This window comes from Vicia villosa, linkage group LG5 (assembly GCF_029867415.1).
Source record: "Vicia villosa cultivar HV-30 ecotype Madison, WI linkage group LG5, Vvil1.0, whole genome shotgun sequence".
NCBI classification, from domain to species: domain Eukaryota; kingdom Viridiplantae; phylum Streptophyta; class Magnoliopsida; order Fabales; family Fabaceae; genus Vicia; species Vicia villosa.
In genome coordinates, this window is record NC_081184.1 from 155,229,611 (window position 1) to 155,251,780 (window position 22,170).

Below are 22,170 nucleotides of genomic sequence, written 5' to 3' on the forward strand. Positions count from 1 at the left end.
GTGCATGTTGCTAAAACACACCTTCATAAAAATAAGTGGGTGTATTTTAGCAAACCTCACTGGGGTTCGCTAAAATACACCCACTTAATTTTATCAAGACGTGTTTTAGCAAGCTTTAACTAAAAAAATAGTTAAATGCACCATAAGGTGCATGTTTCTAAAATAGACCTCCGTAAAATCAAGTGGGTCTATGTTAGCAAACCTCATATATATATATATATATATATATATATATATATATATATATATATATATATATATATATATATATATATATATATATATATATATATATATATATATATATATATATATATATATATATATATATATATATATATATACTTGGATCCTTTCCTTCTAAATTTTCTCTCTGTTTCTCTCCTTCACTAATTTTTCTCTATCTTTCTCTTATATTTCATCTCTCTTATTTAATTTATAATTTTTTATTAATCATCTATTTTATTTTACACTTATTTGAGTGAAGGAGATGGAAGGAGGGAAGAAGAAGATTCAAACTAATATATATATATATATATATATATATATATATATATATATATATAATTATATATATATATATATATATATATATATATATTTATAATTATATATATATATATATATATATTTATAATTAACCAAGGTTTTAAAAATAAATACCAAATTTTTTTCCCAAATTTGGGGTGCCCTACAAATAAGCGTCGTGTGGGCGCCGTTGTGTTAAATGTTTAAGATATGTGCCACTCCAGATGATGTCATGGTGCAAGTCCAATTAAGACTGTCACAATGAGAACAATCATATTTTCAATCTCTTGCTTCCAACAATCTTAGACAGTAAGGTATTGATAATCAATTTTAGAATTTTTCTAAGTAAAAGAGTATATGAATATGTATCAACCAATAAGATTGATGTTCCCCTCCAACCAAACAATTTGTAATAATAATAGTGTTCAAGAGTTTATGACTCTGGAATGAATTTTTCTAAACTGATATGGAAAATTATACAGAAAAATTATGTGTGAAAGTTCAAGAAACAATGACACTTGATTGAAATTTTAATGAGTAAGAGTTGTTAAATTGCAATGGAAGAGGTAAATTTGAAATGTGCAAAGAGGGTATTTATAACCTCATAACATCCTTCTGAAAGAGTGTAAAATTATGAAATAGTGTCATGGTCTAATGATGAAAAGATATGGTCATTTGGTTCTGTTTAAAATGTGAAACAATTTCACTGCTTCACTATAATCTGTTACAGGAAATTGTGTAACCGGTTACACTATAACGTTCCCATAAAATTGAAATATCGCACTTGTAACCGGTTACGAGAAAAGTTGTAAACGATTACGCCTCTAAAAAACAGAATTACAATAGCTTGAGAAATAGAAGTTTTGTGAGTGTAACCGGTTACGAGAAATGGTGTAACCAGTTACACTAGCCAAAGTGTGAGAAAATGGTTTGACATTATGTAGAAGAAGATGACTAGCAACAAAGATTTTGGTATGCATGCAATTGAGAATGTTGATCATTTTGAGCATTATAACTATCATAAAATTTGCATGCTTGTACCTCTATCCAACAAGATCCATGCTAGTCTTCAAAGTAAGTCTTGAATATTTTTTATGTTAGCTTTCATATATGATGAGTCTTGAATTCTTAAGTTGATATATTGCTTTTGAAGTTATTTCCATACTTTTTGATATGAACACTTAACTTTATTTTTTGTCTTCATCAAAACCAAATTCATGGAGAGTCTTGACTTCAAATTCTCCCCCTTTTTGATGATGACAAACCATTGAAGCCTTGATGACTTTTGATAACTTTTGCTTTCTCTAACTATAAAAACTCCCCTTGATTAATACTCCCCTTCAATTCAATATTGAGAGCTTTTGATATTTTAATTTCTTGTTGTAAGTTTGTTAGAAAAGTTCATACATATTCATAGTATATACAAATACATTCATACAAATCTTCTCCCCCTTTATCATTAACAAAAAAGAGAGGGAAAAAGCTTTAAAAGGTATGAACATCTAAGATGCAAAAGATATGTACCAAACAACAAAATATCATCACAATCCATACAAAATAATTACACACATAATGCTTTGTTCTAATCATAACGAGCATAAAACCGAACATTGTCTAAACGGAAAGGCAATAACAATAACTTAAAGCATGAAACAACTTAAGCAAAAAAAACAACAACGAAAACACCATGTATTTAGTCGTTATTCCTTTCCGCATCCTCATTTTCCTCCACTACACTGTCACCTTCCTCCTTTTCTTCTTCTTCTTCACTCTCTTGATTCTTGAGGGAGGCTATGTCCATTTTGATAGCAAGAAGTTCTACGATGAAGCGGGTGTCCATCTTGCACAACTTGTTGTAGAGAACTTCATTTGAGTAGCCATCGGTGGGAGCAGGAGGAGGAACAAAAACATGTTGTGTTAAATGTTTAGTGTATGCGTCGTTCTAGATGGCCCCATAGTGTCAGCCTAATTAAGACTGTCAAGTGAGGTGGCGCCAACATGCCTTTGTATTTTTTTATATTCTTTTATATAATGTTAAAATATTTTATAGTTAATAAAAAATACGAAAATATATAGGCTAAAACATTTTTTGGTCCTTTAAATTTACCTCAGAGTCCATTACGGTCCCTTATCTTTAAAAAGATCCAAAGTGGTCCTTTAATTGTTCAAAAAGGTTCACGTTAGTCCTTCTGTTTAATTACATTATCAAAATAAATAAAAAATATCCAAGTGACATTGTTCTATGTTGATGTGGATATAACATGAATAAAGAATCATCCAATTATCCCATTTATAATCTTGGATGTAAGACACTTGGCAAATAAACATTCAATGACTCAGTTTTAATGTTAACAACATTATTAAAGATTTGTTTAATTTTAGGAAGAAAAACAAAATGTGTTTGAAGATTGATTTGTTTAATTTTTTAAGAATTCTAATTTTTATTTATTGATTAATAAGGAATATTTTCTTTATATAGAATGATTAAAGAGTGTTCATGAAGCATTCGTTAGCATGACCCTTAAAATATATATGTTCAGCTATCCACATAATAATTATTAAAATAATAAAATAATGTATATATATATATATATATATATATATATATATATATATATATAAATAATTCAACAAAAAACTCCTAAAACTCAATCATATCAACACTCCTCTTTATGTAATTCATATTCCTAAACACCTTTTTTTAGAACTAATTAACACTCATATTTAATTATAATTGTATCTATTTTTAATTTCATTATTATTTTTATAAATTAAAAAAATTAACACATTATATAAACTATTATAAATTCAAAATTTTAAACCATATAAATCCTCACTTTCATAACTCGTGGGAAATATTATAATTTTATACTATGTAATAGTTATGAAAAACGAGTATGCTATGGTAAAATTTACTCCAATTTGATACTTCACCATATATATTAGTTAAAAGCCCATCTAGGAAGGCAAGTTTCACAAGGCATCAATATTGTTGCATGATAACCAGTCATGAGGTATGAATGAGGTAGGCATGTAATGTTGCATAGCCAAATTCAAGTGGGATGAGTGAGTGTAGACTTTTAGCTTTAAATGCATCATAATGGAATGCTCAAACAAAGCACATTACTCGGTATGACTAGGCCAAGATCATTAATTTCTCATACCAACCACCATTTATGACATTGGTTACTAGTCATGACATTGCATGGCTTTGAAATGCCAAATTAAGTATCAAGTGCACTTGTTCTGTTGTAGGCCAGTTGAGGGTCAAGGTGTCCATTGTTGGAAAAAACTACTCCCTCCGTTTTTTATTATAAGTCATTTTAGACTTTTCACACAGTTTAAAAAAAAAAAAATTGTTGTATGAAAATGAGAAATTATGAAGGTTTTTATAAAATTATCCTTCATTAATGATATAGGGAAGATAAATTTATATAATTGAAAGGAGAGAGAATAATAAATATTTAAGGGTATAATAGGAAAAATAACATTAATTATTCATTGGAATTGTAAAACAATTTATATTTAAAATACAATTTTTTTTCTAAAACGACTTATAATAAAAAACGGAGGGAGTAGTAATTTATCGTTTCAATTTTCTGGTCAAGCCAGCAGTTTATATTCCCCAATCCACATTGCTCTCACCGCCGTTTTTGAATTTTTTTTAAAGATTTAGTTCTGACATTGTATGACAGAAACTTAAATGCTGGAATAGGTTTTGTAGAGTCTTAAGCTTGCGTTGACAATCTACCATTAATTAGTATCAATAACTCATAAATGATTTTTTTTTTAAATTCACTTAGTAGTTGACTGCATATAAATTATGATAGGATAATTAGTTGACTGTATACTAGCATAAATTATGATAATGTCATGATAAAATATATCCTATCATGTATCATCTGTTTAATGGACAAAGGATAAAAAGTATAATTTTATTATGATAAGTTAATAAAGATATGATAAGTTAAATATTAAATTTAAATTATAAAATCACTTTTAAAAAAAATTAAATATAGATTTTAAAATTAATTTTTAATATTTTCAAATTTTAATAAATAAATATAAAATATTACCCATAAATGTTATTTTTACCCAAAAATGCTATATTTTTATACGATTTTGATCATAACTTTTTAAATGTATATTCAAATAACGAATCGTTTGAAGCGTTGAAAAACTAATACATAGAACTTTAACATGGCATAGATAGGTGAATTGTTTATCCAATAGTATTTCTATGTCTAATATGTTTAGAAATGTGATTATCACTTGTCGTGTATGTTAGAATATTTTATTAAATAAAATATTTAAATAATTTTATGTGGGCATATATATTTAAATTGATTATATTAGCTATTTATCAATATGAAGCCTTAATTGATTTAGTGGTCAAATTATGTAATAAGGCTAATTAGTTTTCTATTTATATAATTAATTATTTATCAATTAATTGATATGGGTCAAATTGGGTGGATGTCAGATGGCCCATTTCGGGATAATGGGAACTCTAATGGGCCATCACCTATATAATGGGCTATGGTCCCCAATATATCAGTACGAAAAGCATATTCACTCTTCTCCCCATCTGAAGAGTACTGAGGCGTGAGGAGTACTGGTTGAGGAAGAACTATAGCCAAGGGAGTAATTCTACGATGGATCCAGGTATTCCTTGATTCCTTACTCTTCATTAATCTCTAATAGATCAACGTGAAAAATGATCCTATATTCATGTTCGTGTATATACGTGTACTTTGTAGCTTCCGCACTAAAGTGATTATATGTTATAATCTTTGTAAAGAACATGCTTAGGTGATTTTTATAATATAACAATTGGTATCAGAGCTATATTCATGATTGATTTATTGGGATTATTTATATTATGGAGATTGGGTTAATTGTGTTTGTATCAAATTTCTCTTGTTTTGTATTCTTGCTACTCAAATCAATTTCAGAGACATGAATCTTTTTTTTTTGAAATGATTGAATTGCCTATGGTTTTTTTTTTTTATTGTCCTATTAGTTAGTAATATATATTTTATTATTATTATATTAAAAAAAAAAAAGAAAAAAAAAATGGTAACGTAGATCAAAATTATTTTTTATCTATGGTTTTTTTTTTCTAATCATTTTATTACTGTTGCATAAAATGACTATGAGATGTTCATGTCCCTTACAATTTGTTTATTATTTATTTACAATGATCATTTCATTATAAATGATCTTTAATATGGATGTAACGTGTATTGAATTGGTAAAGTAACCATAAAGTAACATAAAGTAAGGTATTGAATCAATTTTATTATGTAAATTAAATTGAAATAAATACCGTACAGAGTTAATTGGTCATGGTTTTTTGAAATAAACTGTATAGAATCAATTGACGGTTTTTTTTTTTTTTTTTTCAATTGCCGGATACACAATTGTTAGACAATTGCCGGATACGTTAGACTATATAATAATGTTATTTATTTATTTTTTAATTATATGTTTTATTAAATGAATTTTTTTTATATAATATAATATGTATAAAAGTATTTATTTTATTTAATAATATCGGTTTATTATACTGGTATGTACATGACATAAACACAATTGTTGGATAATAATATAATATAAACATACAATTGGCATTGCATTTTGCAAGTGCTGTTCATGAAAAGTTTTAAGACCTTCCCATTTAATTTATTTATTTATCTAGTAAATTTTATTGAATTAGTTTAAATAATATGTTACCGAAGTAACCTCTATTGCATAATATTAATTCAACTGAGTTTACGAAAGATGAAGTGTGTAATTACTCATGCGAGTTGTAGTCGGCCCGAAGCATGGCACAACTTGGCCGTGTAATTTTATACTTGTGATGGTAAATATGTGATAATTATAAATTTATTTTCCATGTGGATAATGGGCTTCCCTAAGGTGACCATTATTTGACCGGACTTATTGTCAATATTTGATCGTTACGTTGAGAGTACCGTTTGCAATTAATTTTTTACAATCCGAAGATTGAAAATCAATGGTGCGTTTGGTATCTTGTTAAGGTCTTGTTTAATTTTCATATTAAGATTATTGTGCATGTCTCTACGGTTATTTTTGACATGCCTACTAATGTTATTGTATGTTTATTGTTCTCTCATTTAGTTGTTGCTGCTACCGCTCCAAACTTTGTTGCTCAAATTAACTCCATCCCTATGCTGAATGGGATGAACTTCAAGTCTTGGAAAGAATCTGTTGAGATTGTTCTTGGATGCATGGACTTGGATTTATCCTTGAGGGAAGAACGCCCGATCGCCACTGATGAGAATCCAAATGAAGCAAAAATTGAAAAGTGGGACCGCTCCAACCGAATGTGCCTCATGATGATCAAAAGATCCATACCTGAAGTTATTAGGGGCTCGATTGCTGAAAGTGAGAGTGCTAAGAAGTTCCTTGAAACCATTGAACAATTTTTTGCTAAAAATGATAAGGTTGAGACAAGCACTACTTTGTCGAAATTGATTTCAATGAGTTACAAAGGTAAAGGGAACATACGAGAGTATATCATGGAAATGTCTCATCTTGCTTCAAAACTTAAGGCATTGAAGTTAGAACTTCCTGAGGACTTAATTGTGCACTTAGTTTTGATATCTCTTCCTGCACACTTTGGGCAATTCAAAGTGAGCTACAACACTCAGAAGGACAAATGGTCCCTTAATGAGCTGATATCTCATTGTGTACAAGAGGAAGAGAGGCTGAAGAAAGATAAGACTGAAAGTGCTCATTTGGCTACTAGCTCTCAATTCAAAAGGAAAAGAACTGCAGGGAATCCTTCTCAGAACAAGAAGGCGAAGGAACAACCTAAGGAGTCCACTTGCTTCTTTTGCAAGAAAGCTGGACACATGAAGAAGGATTGTTCCAAGTACGCCGCATGGCGTGTAAAGAAGGGTAATTTTCTCACTTTTGTTTGTTCTGAAATTAATTTAGTTTCTGTACCTAAGGATACTTGGTGGGTAGATTCTGGTGCTACTACTCACATTAGTATGTCCATGCAGGGTTGCCTGTGGAGCCGTCCGCCAAGTGATGCCGAAAGATTCATCTATGTGGGCGATGGCAATAAAGTTGCAGTAGAGGCTATAGGGACTTTTAGATTATTGTTAAAGACTGGTTTTCATTTGGATTTGGTTGAGACTTATGTTGCACCGTCTATTAGGCGGAATTTAATTTCTATTTCTGTTTTGGACAAATCTGGTTATGCTTGTTCATTTAGAAATAATAAATTTAGTCTCTCGTTTGATTCAAGTGTTATTGGTTGCGGGTCTTTAAATGATAATCTTTATATGCTTGAAATTGAACGTCCTTATAACAAAATAATGCAAATAGAGTCACATGGTACAAAACGAAAATTAAATGAAAGTTCTGCCACTTTATGGCATAAGCGATTAGGACATATCTCTAAACAGAGAATTCAAAGGCTTGTGTCAGAGGGTATTCTTGGACCCTTAGATTTGACAAATTTTCAAGTTTGCATACAATGCATTAAGGGTAAACAAACAAACAAAAGAAATTTTGATGCTGATAGAGCTAAAGACGTCTTAGAACTAATTCATACGGATATATGTGGTCCTTTCCCTACGGGTTCATGGAATGGACAAAAGTATTTTATTACGTTCATAGACGACTACTCTAGATATGGCTATTTGTACTTAATTCATGAGAAATCTCAGTCCCTAGACATGTTCAAGTCTTTCAAAGCTGAAGTTGAACTTAAGCTTGGAAAGAAAATCAAGGCCGTCAAATCAGACCGTGGTGGTGAATACTATGGTCGATATGATGGATCAGGGGAACAACGTCCTGGGCCCTTCGCGCTTTTCCTCAAGGAGTGTGGAATCGTTCCGCAATATACAATGCCGGGGAAACCCAACATGAATGGAGTTGCAGAACGACGAAATCGGACTCTTAAGGATATGGTGAGAAGTATGATTAGTCATTCTTCCCTACCAGAGTCACTTTGGGGAGAGGCATTAAAAACTGCAGTTTATATTCTTAATAGAGTACCTAGTAAAGTAGTAACTAAAACCCCTTATGAGTTATGGACTGGGAAAAAGCCCAGCATTAGGCACTTACACATTTGGGGATGTCCAGCTGAAGCGAGACCTTATAGGCCTCATGAAGGTAAGTTGGATGCAAAGACTGTTAGTTGCTACTTTGTTGGGTACGCCGAATACTCTCGCGGGTACAAATTTTACAATCCCATCACTAGAACAATTTTTGAGACGGGAAATGCAAGATTCCTTGAGGATGTAGAGTTTGGAGGGGAAGGAAGCATAAGGAGTGTTGTTTTTGATGAAGAAACTGTTACTGGGAATGAACAAGTCTTTATACCTGTCATTCTACCAGTAATGGATCCAGAAACAAATCAAGATGTTATTCCTAACATCCCTCAAGAAGAAGACAACACTGAGTTTCTTCCTCAAGCACCACCTATAGTTCAAACTCAACAACCTCAAGAGCAGCCATTATTAAGAAGATCCATTAGAGAGAGGAGAAGTGCAATTCCAGATGATTATGTTGTATTTCTTCAGGAACATGAGGATGGCATTGGCTTGACTGAAAAAGATCCTATCAACTTTCGTCAAGCTATGCAGTGTCCTAATTCTCTCAAGTGGATTGATGCTATGAAGGATGAGATGAAATCGATGGGTGACAATGATGTTTGGGATCTTGTTGAATTACCTGAAGGAAAGAAACCCATTGGTTGTAAATGGATATTTAAAACCAAAAGGGATTCAAAGGGTAATGTTGAGAGATATAAAGCTCGTCTTGTCGCTAAAGGTTTTACTCAAAAGGAAGGCATTGATTACAAAGAGACTTTCTCCCCAGTTTCATCGAAAGACTCTTTTAGAATCATAATGGCTTTAGTGGCTCATTTTGATTTGGAGCTGCATCAGATGGATGTTAAAACTGCATTTCTAAATGGAAACATTGAAGAAACGATATATATGGTACAACCAGAAAATTTTGTATCGGGAGATCCAAAGTCTATGGTTTGCAAACTTAAGAAATCCATCTATGGCCTTAAACAGGCTTCTCGTCAATGGTATTTCAAATTTCATCAAGTAATATCCTCTTGTGGTTTTGAGGCTAATCCAGTTGATGATTGTGTATACCACAAGTTCAGTGGGAGTAAATTTATTTTCTTGGTGTTATATGTGGATGATATCCTTTTGGCAAGCAACAATATAGGCTTATTGCACGAAACCAAGAGATTTCTCACAAAAAATTTTGAGATGAAAGATCTTGGGGACGCCTCCTTTGTCTTAGGAATCCAAATAATTAGAGACCGCTCTCGAGGTATCTTAGGATTATCGCAAAGGAGCTATATTGATACAGTTTTGGATAGATTCTCCATGAAAGATAGTAAACCAGGAGACACACTTGTTGCTAGAGGAGATAAATTTAGTCTCAAACAGTGCCCCATTACGGATCTTGAAAAGAAAGAGATGGATAAGATTCCTTACGCTTCAGCTGTAGGGAGTCTCATGTATGCTCAAGTTTGCACTCGTCCCGACTTAGCTTTCATTGTAGGAGTTCTTGGCAGATATTTGAGCAACCCTGGTATGCAGCACTGGACGGCAGTAAAACGTGTTTTACGCTACTTGAAGAGAACTAGAGATTTTGTGCTCACTTATCAGAAGTCAGATAACTTGGAGATCATTGGATATTCTGACTCTGATTTTGCAGGATGCCCGGACAGCAAACGCTCCACATCTGGTTATATCTTCCTCTTGGCTGGAGGAGCCGTCTCCTGGAAGTCTGCAAAACAGACTTTAGTGGCTCCTTCCACCATGGCAGCGGAGTTTGTGGCTTGCTTTGAGGCATCAAATCATGCAACTTGGTTGCGAAACTTTGTCACGGGCCTACGCGTCATTGGGAGCATCCAGAGGCCTTTGAAAATTTATTGTGACAATAGTGCAGCTGTACTCTACTCAAACAACAACATGAGTGCTACAAAATCAAAATTTATTGATATCAAGTATCTTGTTGTGAAAGAAAGAGTCCAGGAGAAACAGATTTTGATAGAACATATAGGGACAGACTTAATGCTAGCTGACCCACTAACCAAAGGCTTAACGCCTAAGTCTTTTCATGGGCATGTTGCTCACATGGGTCTTGGTTTTGATATTGCCTTGGACTAGTGGGAGTCTTACTTCTTTTTTTGTTATATGTTCTATACTTTGGTTTCATTTTTTTCCGGAACAATCCATGTTATATTTGAAATTCTGCAGAAATAAAGTTTATTAATCTTTAATGTTATAACATTATATTTTTTGGTTATGTGCAAATATTTTGTTTTAAATTGCACTCAAGGAACTTTAGTTTTTGATCTCACTAAAGACTTTAGTTGGACCAGTTGGAAATAGACATGATAAAGAGATCACATTGCATGAAATTTCCATGCCACTCATCCATATCGATCTATTTTATCAAATGCATTGATTTGGTGGTCATCGGGGTTCCTTCACGTCTTAAGTTAGTGACGATAGCCGCGGTGGTCCCTTATTGATGTGTGAGGTGAACTAGATTGTAAAGGAGAAATCTAAGGATAAATAGCATTCGGATGCGCGCCTAAAGAATAATGATATAATCATTAAGATATATTGCCCAAGTGGGAGATTGTTAGAATATTTTATTAAATAAAATATTTAAATAATTTTATGTGGGCATATATATTTAAATTGATTATATTAGCTATTTATCAATATGAAGCCTTAATTGATTTAGTGGTCAAATTATGTAATAAGGCTAATTAGTTTTCTATTTATATAATTAATTATTTATCAATTAATTGATATGGGTCAAATTGGGTGGATGTCAGATGGCCCATTTCGGGATAATGGGAACTCTAATGGGCCATCACCTATATAATGGGCTATGGTCCCCAATATATCAGTACGAAAAGCATATTCACTCTTCTCCCCATCTGAAGAGTACTGAGGCGTGAGGAGTACTGGTTGAGGAAGAACTATAGCCAAGGGAGTAATTCTACGATGGATCCAGGTATTCCTTGATTCCTTACTCTTCATTAATCTCTAATAGATCAACGTGAAAAATGATCCTATATTCATGTTCGTGTATATACGTGTACTTTGTAGCTTCCGCACTAAAGTGATTATATGTTATAATCTTTGTAAAGAACATGCTTAGGTGATTTTTATAATATAACAGTGTATGCTATGAAGTATTGTTGTAAATGACGAATCTTGAGTGTGGTTACAATGATGTATGTGATGTTAATGATGATATTTTAATGATGTTTTATGTAATGTTCACGATGATATGATGATGATGTTTTAATGATGTGCATGTTTGAATATATATATATATATATATATATATATATATATATATATATATATATATATATATATATATATGTTATACGATGATGAATTATATTGATGGTGATGCAATTGACTAGTCGTGGTCGAATATATATGTGATGTTGTTGTGCATGTTATGAATCATGCATTCATGGTGCTTTTGGACGGTGGTCCGCTTGTGATGAACCACAATCTCATTGTGCGGATTGAGTGCAAGTAGCTAAATCCTTGTTCGGGGATTTAGTGAAGCGTTACTATGGTGATGGTAGCGATTTTGGTGTACTCCGGTTCCAAGAGGGAATTGATCATATGATGGAGATAAAGGAGTGAAATGAATCTAAGAATTCATATTAGTACCACATGTATTGAGTCGTTGTCGTGCATAACATTTTATATGACATTGCATAATTGTGTTGATGATTGTGGGATGAGTTGACTTTCGTGATGTTAGTTGATTACATGATGAGTTATATGATGGAAGTTGTATGTGTGTTAATTATGATGTATAAGTGTAAGTATGATTTGCTAATGATGTTATAGGTTGTTATAATGATGATAATTGTACTTACTAATCTTTTATGTATATCCTTTATAATGAATTGTGATTACTCACCCTTTTTGTTTGAATGTTGCCTCCACGTGGGTAACGCGCAGATACCCATGACTAGCTTAGTGAAGTATCAAAGGAAGAGCTTTTGGAGTGTTTTATTAGTTACCATTATTTAGAGGTGTCTTGCTCTAATATGTAACATCAGGTTGAGAACGCTTTGTTTTTCAAAATTTATGTTCCACTACTACAAAAAACGCTTCTAACGTCGGACGCGAAATACATTTTACATTGGCAAAAGAATCGAGGTAACGAAGGGCGTCATGAAAAGTAATGACTTAACACATTGTTTTTTAAAACATCGAGGTAAAGATTTATTATGGCATGGGTTCAAACTAGGGGTGGCAAAACAGGCCGCCCGCCACGCCCCGCCTAAAGCCCGCCAAAAAGCGAGCGGGCGGGCATGTCTGCCAAGTAAAATGGGCATAAAAATCATGTCCGCCTCGCCAAAGTGGCGGGTTGGCGGGCTTGTCCGCCTATTTATTTATTAATTTATTTATTTTCATTTTTTAATATATTAATAGTCTTTTTTTACCTTTCAATTAAATTTTTCACTTATTTTTAGAACAACTTTTTATAAAGCATTTTTTAAATAAATTTGCCTAAAAAAATATTGCATATATTTACAAATAAATGTATAAAATAAAATCATTAAGAGTTTGAATTACTAGAATTAACTAAAAAAGGCAGATTTAAGGCGATACGAGCTTAACACATAGGTGAGGCAAGCTTTAGCGGACGGCGGACTTTGGCGGGGCGATCTTAGGCGGGCGGCGGGTTTTGGCGGGGCGGGCTTTGGTGGACCGCGGGCTCAAAATCCCAATCTAACCCGCTATTTATTGGCGGGTGCGCGGGCCGGCCTGGCAGGCCACCGTCCATTTTGCCACCCTTAGTTCAAACTCTAGTTTCTGCACTTTTATTATTTACAAAAAATAGCGCCTTTTTTTATCTCGGTTTCTCATAAAAACTGAAGGGTCATTAGTTATTTTTAAAATAAATTTCGTTACAGTTTTACCATAATATTACATTTTTTTAATAAAACTTGTTACAGTGTTTATAAATTATTTTACATTAATTGTCCATGAAGAGTTGAAGACCATATGTTGGATATTTAATTCCTTGATATTCTGGACAAAATCAAATACTGAGAAACTTTTTCATGTACGGATCTTGCATGTATTTGTTTCTGGTGAAAATAAAAGGTAAGATAATTAAAATCTATAATCAAATTTTTTTTGACACAAATAAAAATTTAATAGAACAACCCTTGAACCCATATGATTTTCTTCTCTTGCAATCCATCGAAGAGAACATTTCCAAGTTTTCTTACGTTTCATATGTTTCATTTAGATTTCCAATATCGTAAGAGAACTTATATACTGGATGTCCCTTAGCTTTCACGCAGATCGCTAATAGTGGATTCTTAAGCGTTGATAACCTTTAAATGGACAACAAAGGTTTGTTTAAGACCGTTGATTGAGAATAGTAAAAGAAAACACTTAACTATTATCTCGGTTTTTAAAACAACCGAGGAGTTAAAGTAAAATAAAAAAATTCAAAAATGGTTACATACTTACATTGTTTATCCAAAATATTAAAAATACATTGTATGCAACAATCTAATATTTGTTACATACAATGTATTTTTAATATTCTGGGTAAACAATGTAACCATTTTTCTAATTTTTTTACTCTAACCCCTCGATTTTAAAACAAACCCGAGGGGTTAGAGTATTCTTTTTTTTAAATGTTTATATTATTTACCCAGAATATAAAAAATACATTGTTTGCAATAAATCTTCGTAGAATATTAAGATAGTTTATCCAAAATATAAAAATGCAGCATGTCCATGTTCCATACAAGGTGGTAGAGATCTGTCTTGAATGTCAGACATGCCTTCACAAAGATTGATTGTTGATGCTATTATTCTCATTGCTTTCACAAGTGTATACAATATGCATGCTTGGAATGCATCCAACTTCTAATCAGGTGTTTGTTCAAAAAATTGGAAAATGTTTTTTAGCACTTGCAATTCATCAATAAAGACTTTTAGGAATACATCATAGTTGTTCAAAAGCTTCAGCAACATAAACAACAATATCAACACCATTGTTTGAGATGGATTGCAAAAGCTGAAGACATATTTTGTTCAAGGTAAAAGAATACTTTTTTTCAGTTTTGCAATTCATCCTAAAAAAATGATGCATTCGACGGTGGGACGGCTACAAATAAGATAGTATTAGGGTAAAATTCTGTTCAGCGAGTATTTTATAGTAAAATCTGATTATGTTATCCCTCATTTTATCAAAAAAATCGTAGGGTTAAATCATTTATTTTACAGCTGTTAACAAATAAAAATATAAAATGCATTAGCTGAGATTCGAAGTATGTCTTGAATGGTATATCACCCCAATTTTTATAAAAACTGAGGCAACAAATTATATATATATATATATATATATATATATATATATATATATATATATATATATATATATATATATATATATATATATATATATATATATATATATATATATATATATATGGCGTGCCTTGGAATAAAACTCCGATTTTTTTCCGGATTACAAAGAAGCTTCGTCATGAATAACGCTATTTGTAGTAGCTAGTGTTCCTTTTATGTTGAGATACTTTATAAGTATTTTTGGATGATAAACTAATTTTAATTCCAACTTTTGATGAGACTAAATACTATGAGTTTCGGAAGTTACTTATGTTGGTTTCACGATGATTCTGCTGCGTGTTTTTTTGAAAAGATGTGTTAAATTATAAGTTGTTATTACTATTGTTGTAACCCGTATTATGGAGCAGAATTGTGTTTGTGATGTTTTTCTATGATGTGTGACACCCTTGTGAGGTGGTTTTTATTTTAAATTATTTATGAATTATATGTGGAACTTAGAAGGGTGTTACATGCGGCGTAGGAATTCAGCCGGTGGCGGTGGAGGAGATTTGACGGTTTGCGGTATCGATAGTGGACGACCAACAAAAGGTTGTAGCTTGGCCGACAACCTAAACCAAGTCGATAGATGGTCAGAGCCAAGAAACAACGACTGTCTTATCTAACATGCGATAATTCTTAGGAAGCGGGTCTAGTTCGAGCCGTTCATAGGTATCAAATTTGGTCGTTTAAGTTCGTGAATTCGTTTGCTAATGTGTTGTGTTTTAGGCCCGTTAATGACCTGTTGGATTTCAACAGTTATACATATGTGTTTATAATTCTTCTAAAACAACCTTTAGAATATAATCAGAAAGACAAAGAAAAGATGTGTCAATCTTAGTAGAAAATAGAGAGAGGCATAATAATTTTTTTTTTTAAAAATTATTTCAAATAAAATATTAAATTTTAAGATATTGATTTTTGTCACACTCGTTCAAAGCATCACTATGTAATACTCCATAAATATATGTAATACTCCATAAAGAGTTCCATAATCCATCACATATCAAAACAGTGTCATCAGGCCATTTCCTATAACTCCTCCAATAACTTTTATGCTTTTCCTATCATTCCAATTAAACCTTCAACAACTATTATAAGAACGTTTATATTGAAATCAAATAGCAATCTACAAAACATTCATATTAACACAAGCTTTACATAGAAACCCTATTAAAAATTAAATTTATTTGTTTACAAATCAAATTAGTGACTAAACAAATCATCAGCTATAAAACACTGCAACGAGAGCAATGATTAATCCAGAAATTCAAACATATATGATACTTAACAGTCAATTATTCTATACTTAATTACATTTGTCTTACAAAAATAACATTAAATTTTAAAACTAACAATCAATAAATAAATAGAAGAAACGCATGGTTAGCATTCGGAATCAATAAATAAATAGAAGAAACGCATGGTTAGCATTCGGAATATGTTGACAAATCTAAATATGATCTATAAAATAAAACCAAAGTTTATGTTTGACCTATAACATATCATCCACTTATTTTTAAAAAATCTTGTTGAACAAATATTCAATTATGTTTAAATAGATGAACTATGTAAAATTTTGTCGGTTTAGTGCCGTTTGTTGGTATCAAGGTTGGAGAACCCTTAGTTATCCCTTCAATATATCTCTTGCTAAAAAAACAGATAGAGTATGAAATTGTCTATATAAAATATTATATTTTACTTTTTTAATTATAAAATATTCATATATCCTTATGTAAGTCAATCGGATAGGTTTTAAATGTTTTTTTTAGTTAATGACATAACCACTTTAGTTAATTAGACTTATATCAGAATTTATTTTATTTTTATTCAAAAAAGATTAATTTGACCAAGTTTATATAGACTAATCCCCGTAAAATAGCTTTAAGTGATATGAGTCGACTTCTAGGATGTTGTCCAATGTAAAATAGAACAGAAACCCATGAAATTAATTAAGAAAATAGTGGGGAACGAGCTTATTAAATGTAGTCCCATCATTGAAAAGTTTCATAGCCTTCTTCTAACATGTGTGTGGATGCGACATGCTAGGGCGCGATCTGGCTTATACCGTACTCGAGTGTGCTCGAGTTTACGTGTATCCACAAGAGAAAATCTAGTTATTGATCCTATGTCTTCTTTCCCTAGTTGGTTTAAATTCTTCAGCTGTAGCCTGTCTATAATAAGAGGAGTTAAGCGTTCGGAAATTATTTTTGATTCTTGGCATTCAAACTTACAGTCATTTTTCCAAAAAACGTCTTCGTTTCTGCTTCCCTAAGAATATCAATAGAAGCGATCTCTAGTTCCTTGCTCAGAGTCTTTTCTTTTTTTCCTCTTCTCATATTTCATCATTCTCACATAACCAGGTACAATCCTCAACTCAAGTTTTTATCTTCACCATTTCTTATTTTTTTTAGTCTGAATGAGTGATATTACGATAGATCCAGTGAGTGATTCTTAAGGCGAAACTTCATCTACCTCTATAATAGGGATATCTCTTGATTCTCATCTCCTCGCTTTTGGTGGCAATCATACGAAACCAGAAATTGTACCTTTATATTACTATTATTGTAACAGCCCGAGCCTTTTGCGCTCCCGGCACTGTCACCTCACGATCTTCTCTACCCCCCTCTCTAGTAGAGTTTTTGCCTTTCGTGGGAATCGAACCCTTTACCCTGGGGTTCAAGTACATGTTCAACCTATTCCCACTACCAATTGAGCTAGTAGCTCAATTGGTAGTGGGAATAGGTTGAACATGTACTTGAACCCCAGGGTTTAGGATTCGATTACCAGGAGAGGGGGTAGAGAAGATCGTGAGGTTACAGTGCCAGGAGTGCAGAAGGCTCGGGCTGTTACAATTATGACTCAGAAAGGGCATCTAGGAATTCCTTGGAGGAAATAACTTTTTCATTCGGCTCATTAAAAATCCCTTTATCAAATATTGGCGAAGAATTTAATCGCGTTGAGGTCCCTATGCCCTCTCCCATTTTAACCGAGGAGGAGATACAAGCCAACCAGCTGATGAGAGAACACGCTAAGAATTTTATTCAACTTAAGGACCGATAATTATGAGCCAGATGATGCTGTGTGAGGACCTACTTAGATCTTCGAGACTAGACGAACACAGTAGACCATGTCTGGGTGGATGCAAAAGTAAGAGGCATTCCATCTATTCTGAGTTCAGAGGCTCCCATAGATGTTGCTGGAATTTTCGTCAGTGATCCCCTAGAATTGTTGATTCTTCTACTGGGGTCGGAAAAGAGGATATGTAGTTCCTTTGATGATTGTGTGATCCCAATCTAGGACTTCATGTTCACAAGAATAGGATTGTGGTTACCTTTTTCTGACTTTGAGGTAGTTATCTTGAAGCACTTATAAGTTACTTCTTCCTAGCTTTATCCTGGATCCTAGGTGTTCATAAAGGTATTCCGTCTGTGTGCCAAGAATAAACTTGGAAACCTTCCCTTGAGTTATTCCTTGATTTGTTCCATCAGAGGCGCACCTCTCACTACAACTTCCACAATCATGGGCTCAATAGTTTCCATCAGGTCAGTCCTTGGTTTGATGACTTCACCAAAGACTGAGGTGATTTTCTAAGGCGCTTCTTGCTGATGATTCCAATTATGTTAGAGGCCCATCTCACTAGGTGTTAACTTCCCTATGAGTCTTCTAGCCTCTACAGGAGTTCATTCTCAAAGTACTAGCTAAAAATTCACTTTAACTGGGATGTTTACTCCCACCGTACCAAGTTTGGATTTCTTTCTTTAGACGACATGGAAATTAAGGAGAAAATAGGATCTTGGTTCCACAAACTTGGTTAAGAGAAAGGGTTCGTCCGTGATGAGGTATCTCCCATCGAAGTGAAGAGAAAGCAGTTTGACACTTATGTTATTGTGAGTGCAGTCAGCCAGGAGGAGAGGAAAAAAATATTTGGTGAGAGCGGAGTCTTCATAGTATTTTTTTGACACATGTGATTTCTTATTGAAGATAACATGGAAATGGTGAACAAGCTGAAGATGTTCTACGACCTTGCAAATGATCAAGGTATTTAGGCCGTGGTGCCTCCTCCGACGACCAATACTTCAACTCCGGCCCCTGCTCATATATTTACCACTGCGACTTCTATTTCTCCATGCGAGGTAGATAAACTTATGGATGTTGTGTCCATTTTGATTATGGGGGAGTCGTCCCCGACTCTAGTTTCAACAAAGAGGGCCCGAGAAGAAGATCAACAGTTCTCGCGAGAAGAGGGTTCTCCAAAATGAATGCGTGTTGTTGTGGATGATGCCTTGAGAGAGGTAACTCTCTTTATGCGAATGTCAGACGTCTTTTTCCAAAATTTCTCACACTCATGAAGAGGCTTCCACTATTGTCTTGACGTCAGATTTATCCTTCATTCAAAATCTCCCTAAGGGAGATAAGATGGAACTTGTCTCTAAAATTACTCATGGTATGATTAAGGATGCTTCTCTATTTTCCCTTGTTTCTGTTGGCAGGGGAGACATCTTAGCTGTAAGAATTACCACAAAGGAAAGAGATACTTGGAAAGGGAAATGTAAAGCAATGAAATTGAAGTGCTCTTCTCTCTAAGAGGATCTTGTTGTAGTGTAGGAGAAGGTCAAGTTTGCCAACTCTTTGCAAGAGGAGGCAAAAATCCATGACTTTCCTTCTACTCTGGCTGCTCGGGTGACTAATTTGGAGGATGAACTCAAAGTGGAGGAGAAGCGGTATCGGGATGCTTCTGATACTGTTGATGAGAAGACTCGTAGGTGGAGGATCATCATAAACTCTTATTTAGGAAACCGATGCTCATGAAGAGACCTTGAAAGCTCTTAAAGGCAGGGTGGCCAGTATGAGACAGACGCATCATGATTCCCTTCAGCGGACTATGTAGGTTATGATCGGGGTTCTTGACCAAGTCGTTGAGCAGGAAAGGAAGTTATGATGTACTGCAATAATTTCGGCCGAGGCGTTGATCCCATCTCAAGCTGCACCCATGGTGATTCAAAAAGGTGGTCCTGGCACCTCACCTTGATTTTTTTGTATTATTTTATTTCCTACAATGTTTCCCATGATTTTACACCTTGGGTGTAATAATTATTAATATTTGTGAGAATGCTTTTACCTTAATGATTAGGATATTGTTTAGCTTGGAGCTCCGCACTCAGCTCCATTTTATTATTATTGTTATATATGAACTCTGATTGTTTGCGATTTTTTGTAATGTCATGGCTTATTTGTTATCCCTGTAATACAAAGTTTATCTGTCTTGGCGGCATCGCCGGTCTTCATCAAGGTAGCCTTGAGTCTTCTCCACACCGGCTACAAAGTGTTGTCTGCTTTTACAAAGAAAAAAATAAAAAAAGAGTTTCATCGCCACGAAGTGGCAGACATGTTATTCGAGCTTTTATGCTTTTTGATTTGAGGCTTGGCATAATGGATGATGTTAGCTATTGTTTTTGGTTGCCATGTTTTTTCGCTGTATTTAGTGAATTACTTGCTTTCCCTGGGGCGAGCCTTGGGGATACCGGCTAGATTGGAGTGATATGGTCGTATCATAGAGGAACGTTCCCCAGCCAAGAGTATGATCCTCGTCCCTACCCCTGAGGCTTGATTCAAATCGAGGTGGATGTCTCTAGGATCCAACGCTTATCGCCCTTGGAATGGATAGATACGAAGGGGGAACGCCAACTATGTAGAAATGCATCTAGTATGTATTAGATATGCATAATTGCGTTTAATCTATATTTGGTATGTATAACTCCTACGGGAAATGCGTTTAAGTCGTATCAGATTCGCATAAATGCATTTGCTATGTATTGGCACTACAACGAATAACACTTTTTATGACGAAACTTTCATCTCGAACATGCTAAAAACCGAGACTATATGTCTTGGGAGTGCCTCATTTGATTTTTTAATAAAATAAATAATATTTTACCTTAGTGTTATAAAAAATCGAGGTAACAAAGCTATAAGTGAGCGCCATTTTGTATACATAAAAATAATGATAAATTTATTCTCTCGGTTATTTTGGGGAACTGAGGTAATATATCTATAAGGTATCTCGCTTCGAATCCCTTTATTGCATTTTAAAAAAATTCAATGATTTATCACTCGGTGTGTTTTCGAGATTCCATGTTGTTCTTTGTTAATTAATCTTTGTTATCAATAAACAAGAATAGAAAAAAGAAATATTTCATTGATAATAAAAAATAAGAAAAAAGTTCCACATATTCAAACTTCTCAGTCCACTCAACTTCAACATCATTCCTAACTATCCATAACTTAGAGAAAAGTTCAGAAATAACTCCTGCATATGGTATGAGGAAAATTATTTCCTCTCGAGAAATGCTTATCATTTCCTTGAAGAAGTTGAAAATGGTAACTGTGATGTTGTAGGTGAGGAAGTAAAAGAGATGCTTGTCATAACAAGTAAGCGTTTTCAGTTGTTTCTCTCTTGGGCAGAGATTTGTCACTAGAAGTTAAAACCAAAATTTTGCAATAGACCGTAAAGAAGCATGGCTGGTGGACTTATCTTGGTTGGCATAAATTCGATGAAGGAGGATTGAGTAGACATTGTTGAATTAATAATGTTCAACACAACTACCTATCTCTGGATAGTTGATTGTCATATTAATCAATGATGGGGTAATGAAGAAATGAGAGCCATTGACATAGGACATGATGACTTCATCGTGACCAGTTGGCACAATGGAGACATTCATCGAGAACTCTTTAACGAGATTAGTGTATATGGGGCCATGTAGAATATGAAAGTAATCATTCAATCTTTGTTTGTTAACAACTAACCTTATTTCAAAATGACTGAAACCAACAAACTTTTCATTGGTAACGAACAGAAGATTGCATCCATTTTTGAATAAAATAATGACTTCGAAACAAGGTAACAAGACACAGAGAGTTTTAAATGAGACGTTAAAAATACAAAAAGACTTTGAAACAAGGTTTAAAGACACAAAGAGTTGGAAATGAGACGTTTAAATAGCTCAACAAAGCCTCATTGAAAATCCAAAAGAGATGTTACGACTTGAATATAAATGATCATTGCTATTCTAGTGATATGATTCAAATGCATGCGCGCCACGTTTTAATTAGTTTGAAAAACAATATATTACCTCAGATTTTTGCATAACCGAGGTGAAAAAAAACAGTAACTTCTCTTTTTATTATATTTTTTATTTGTAAATTA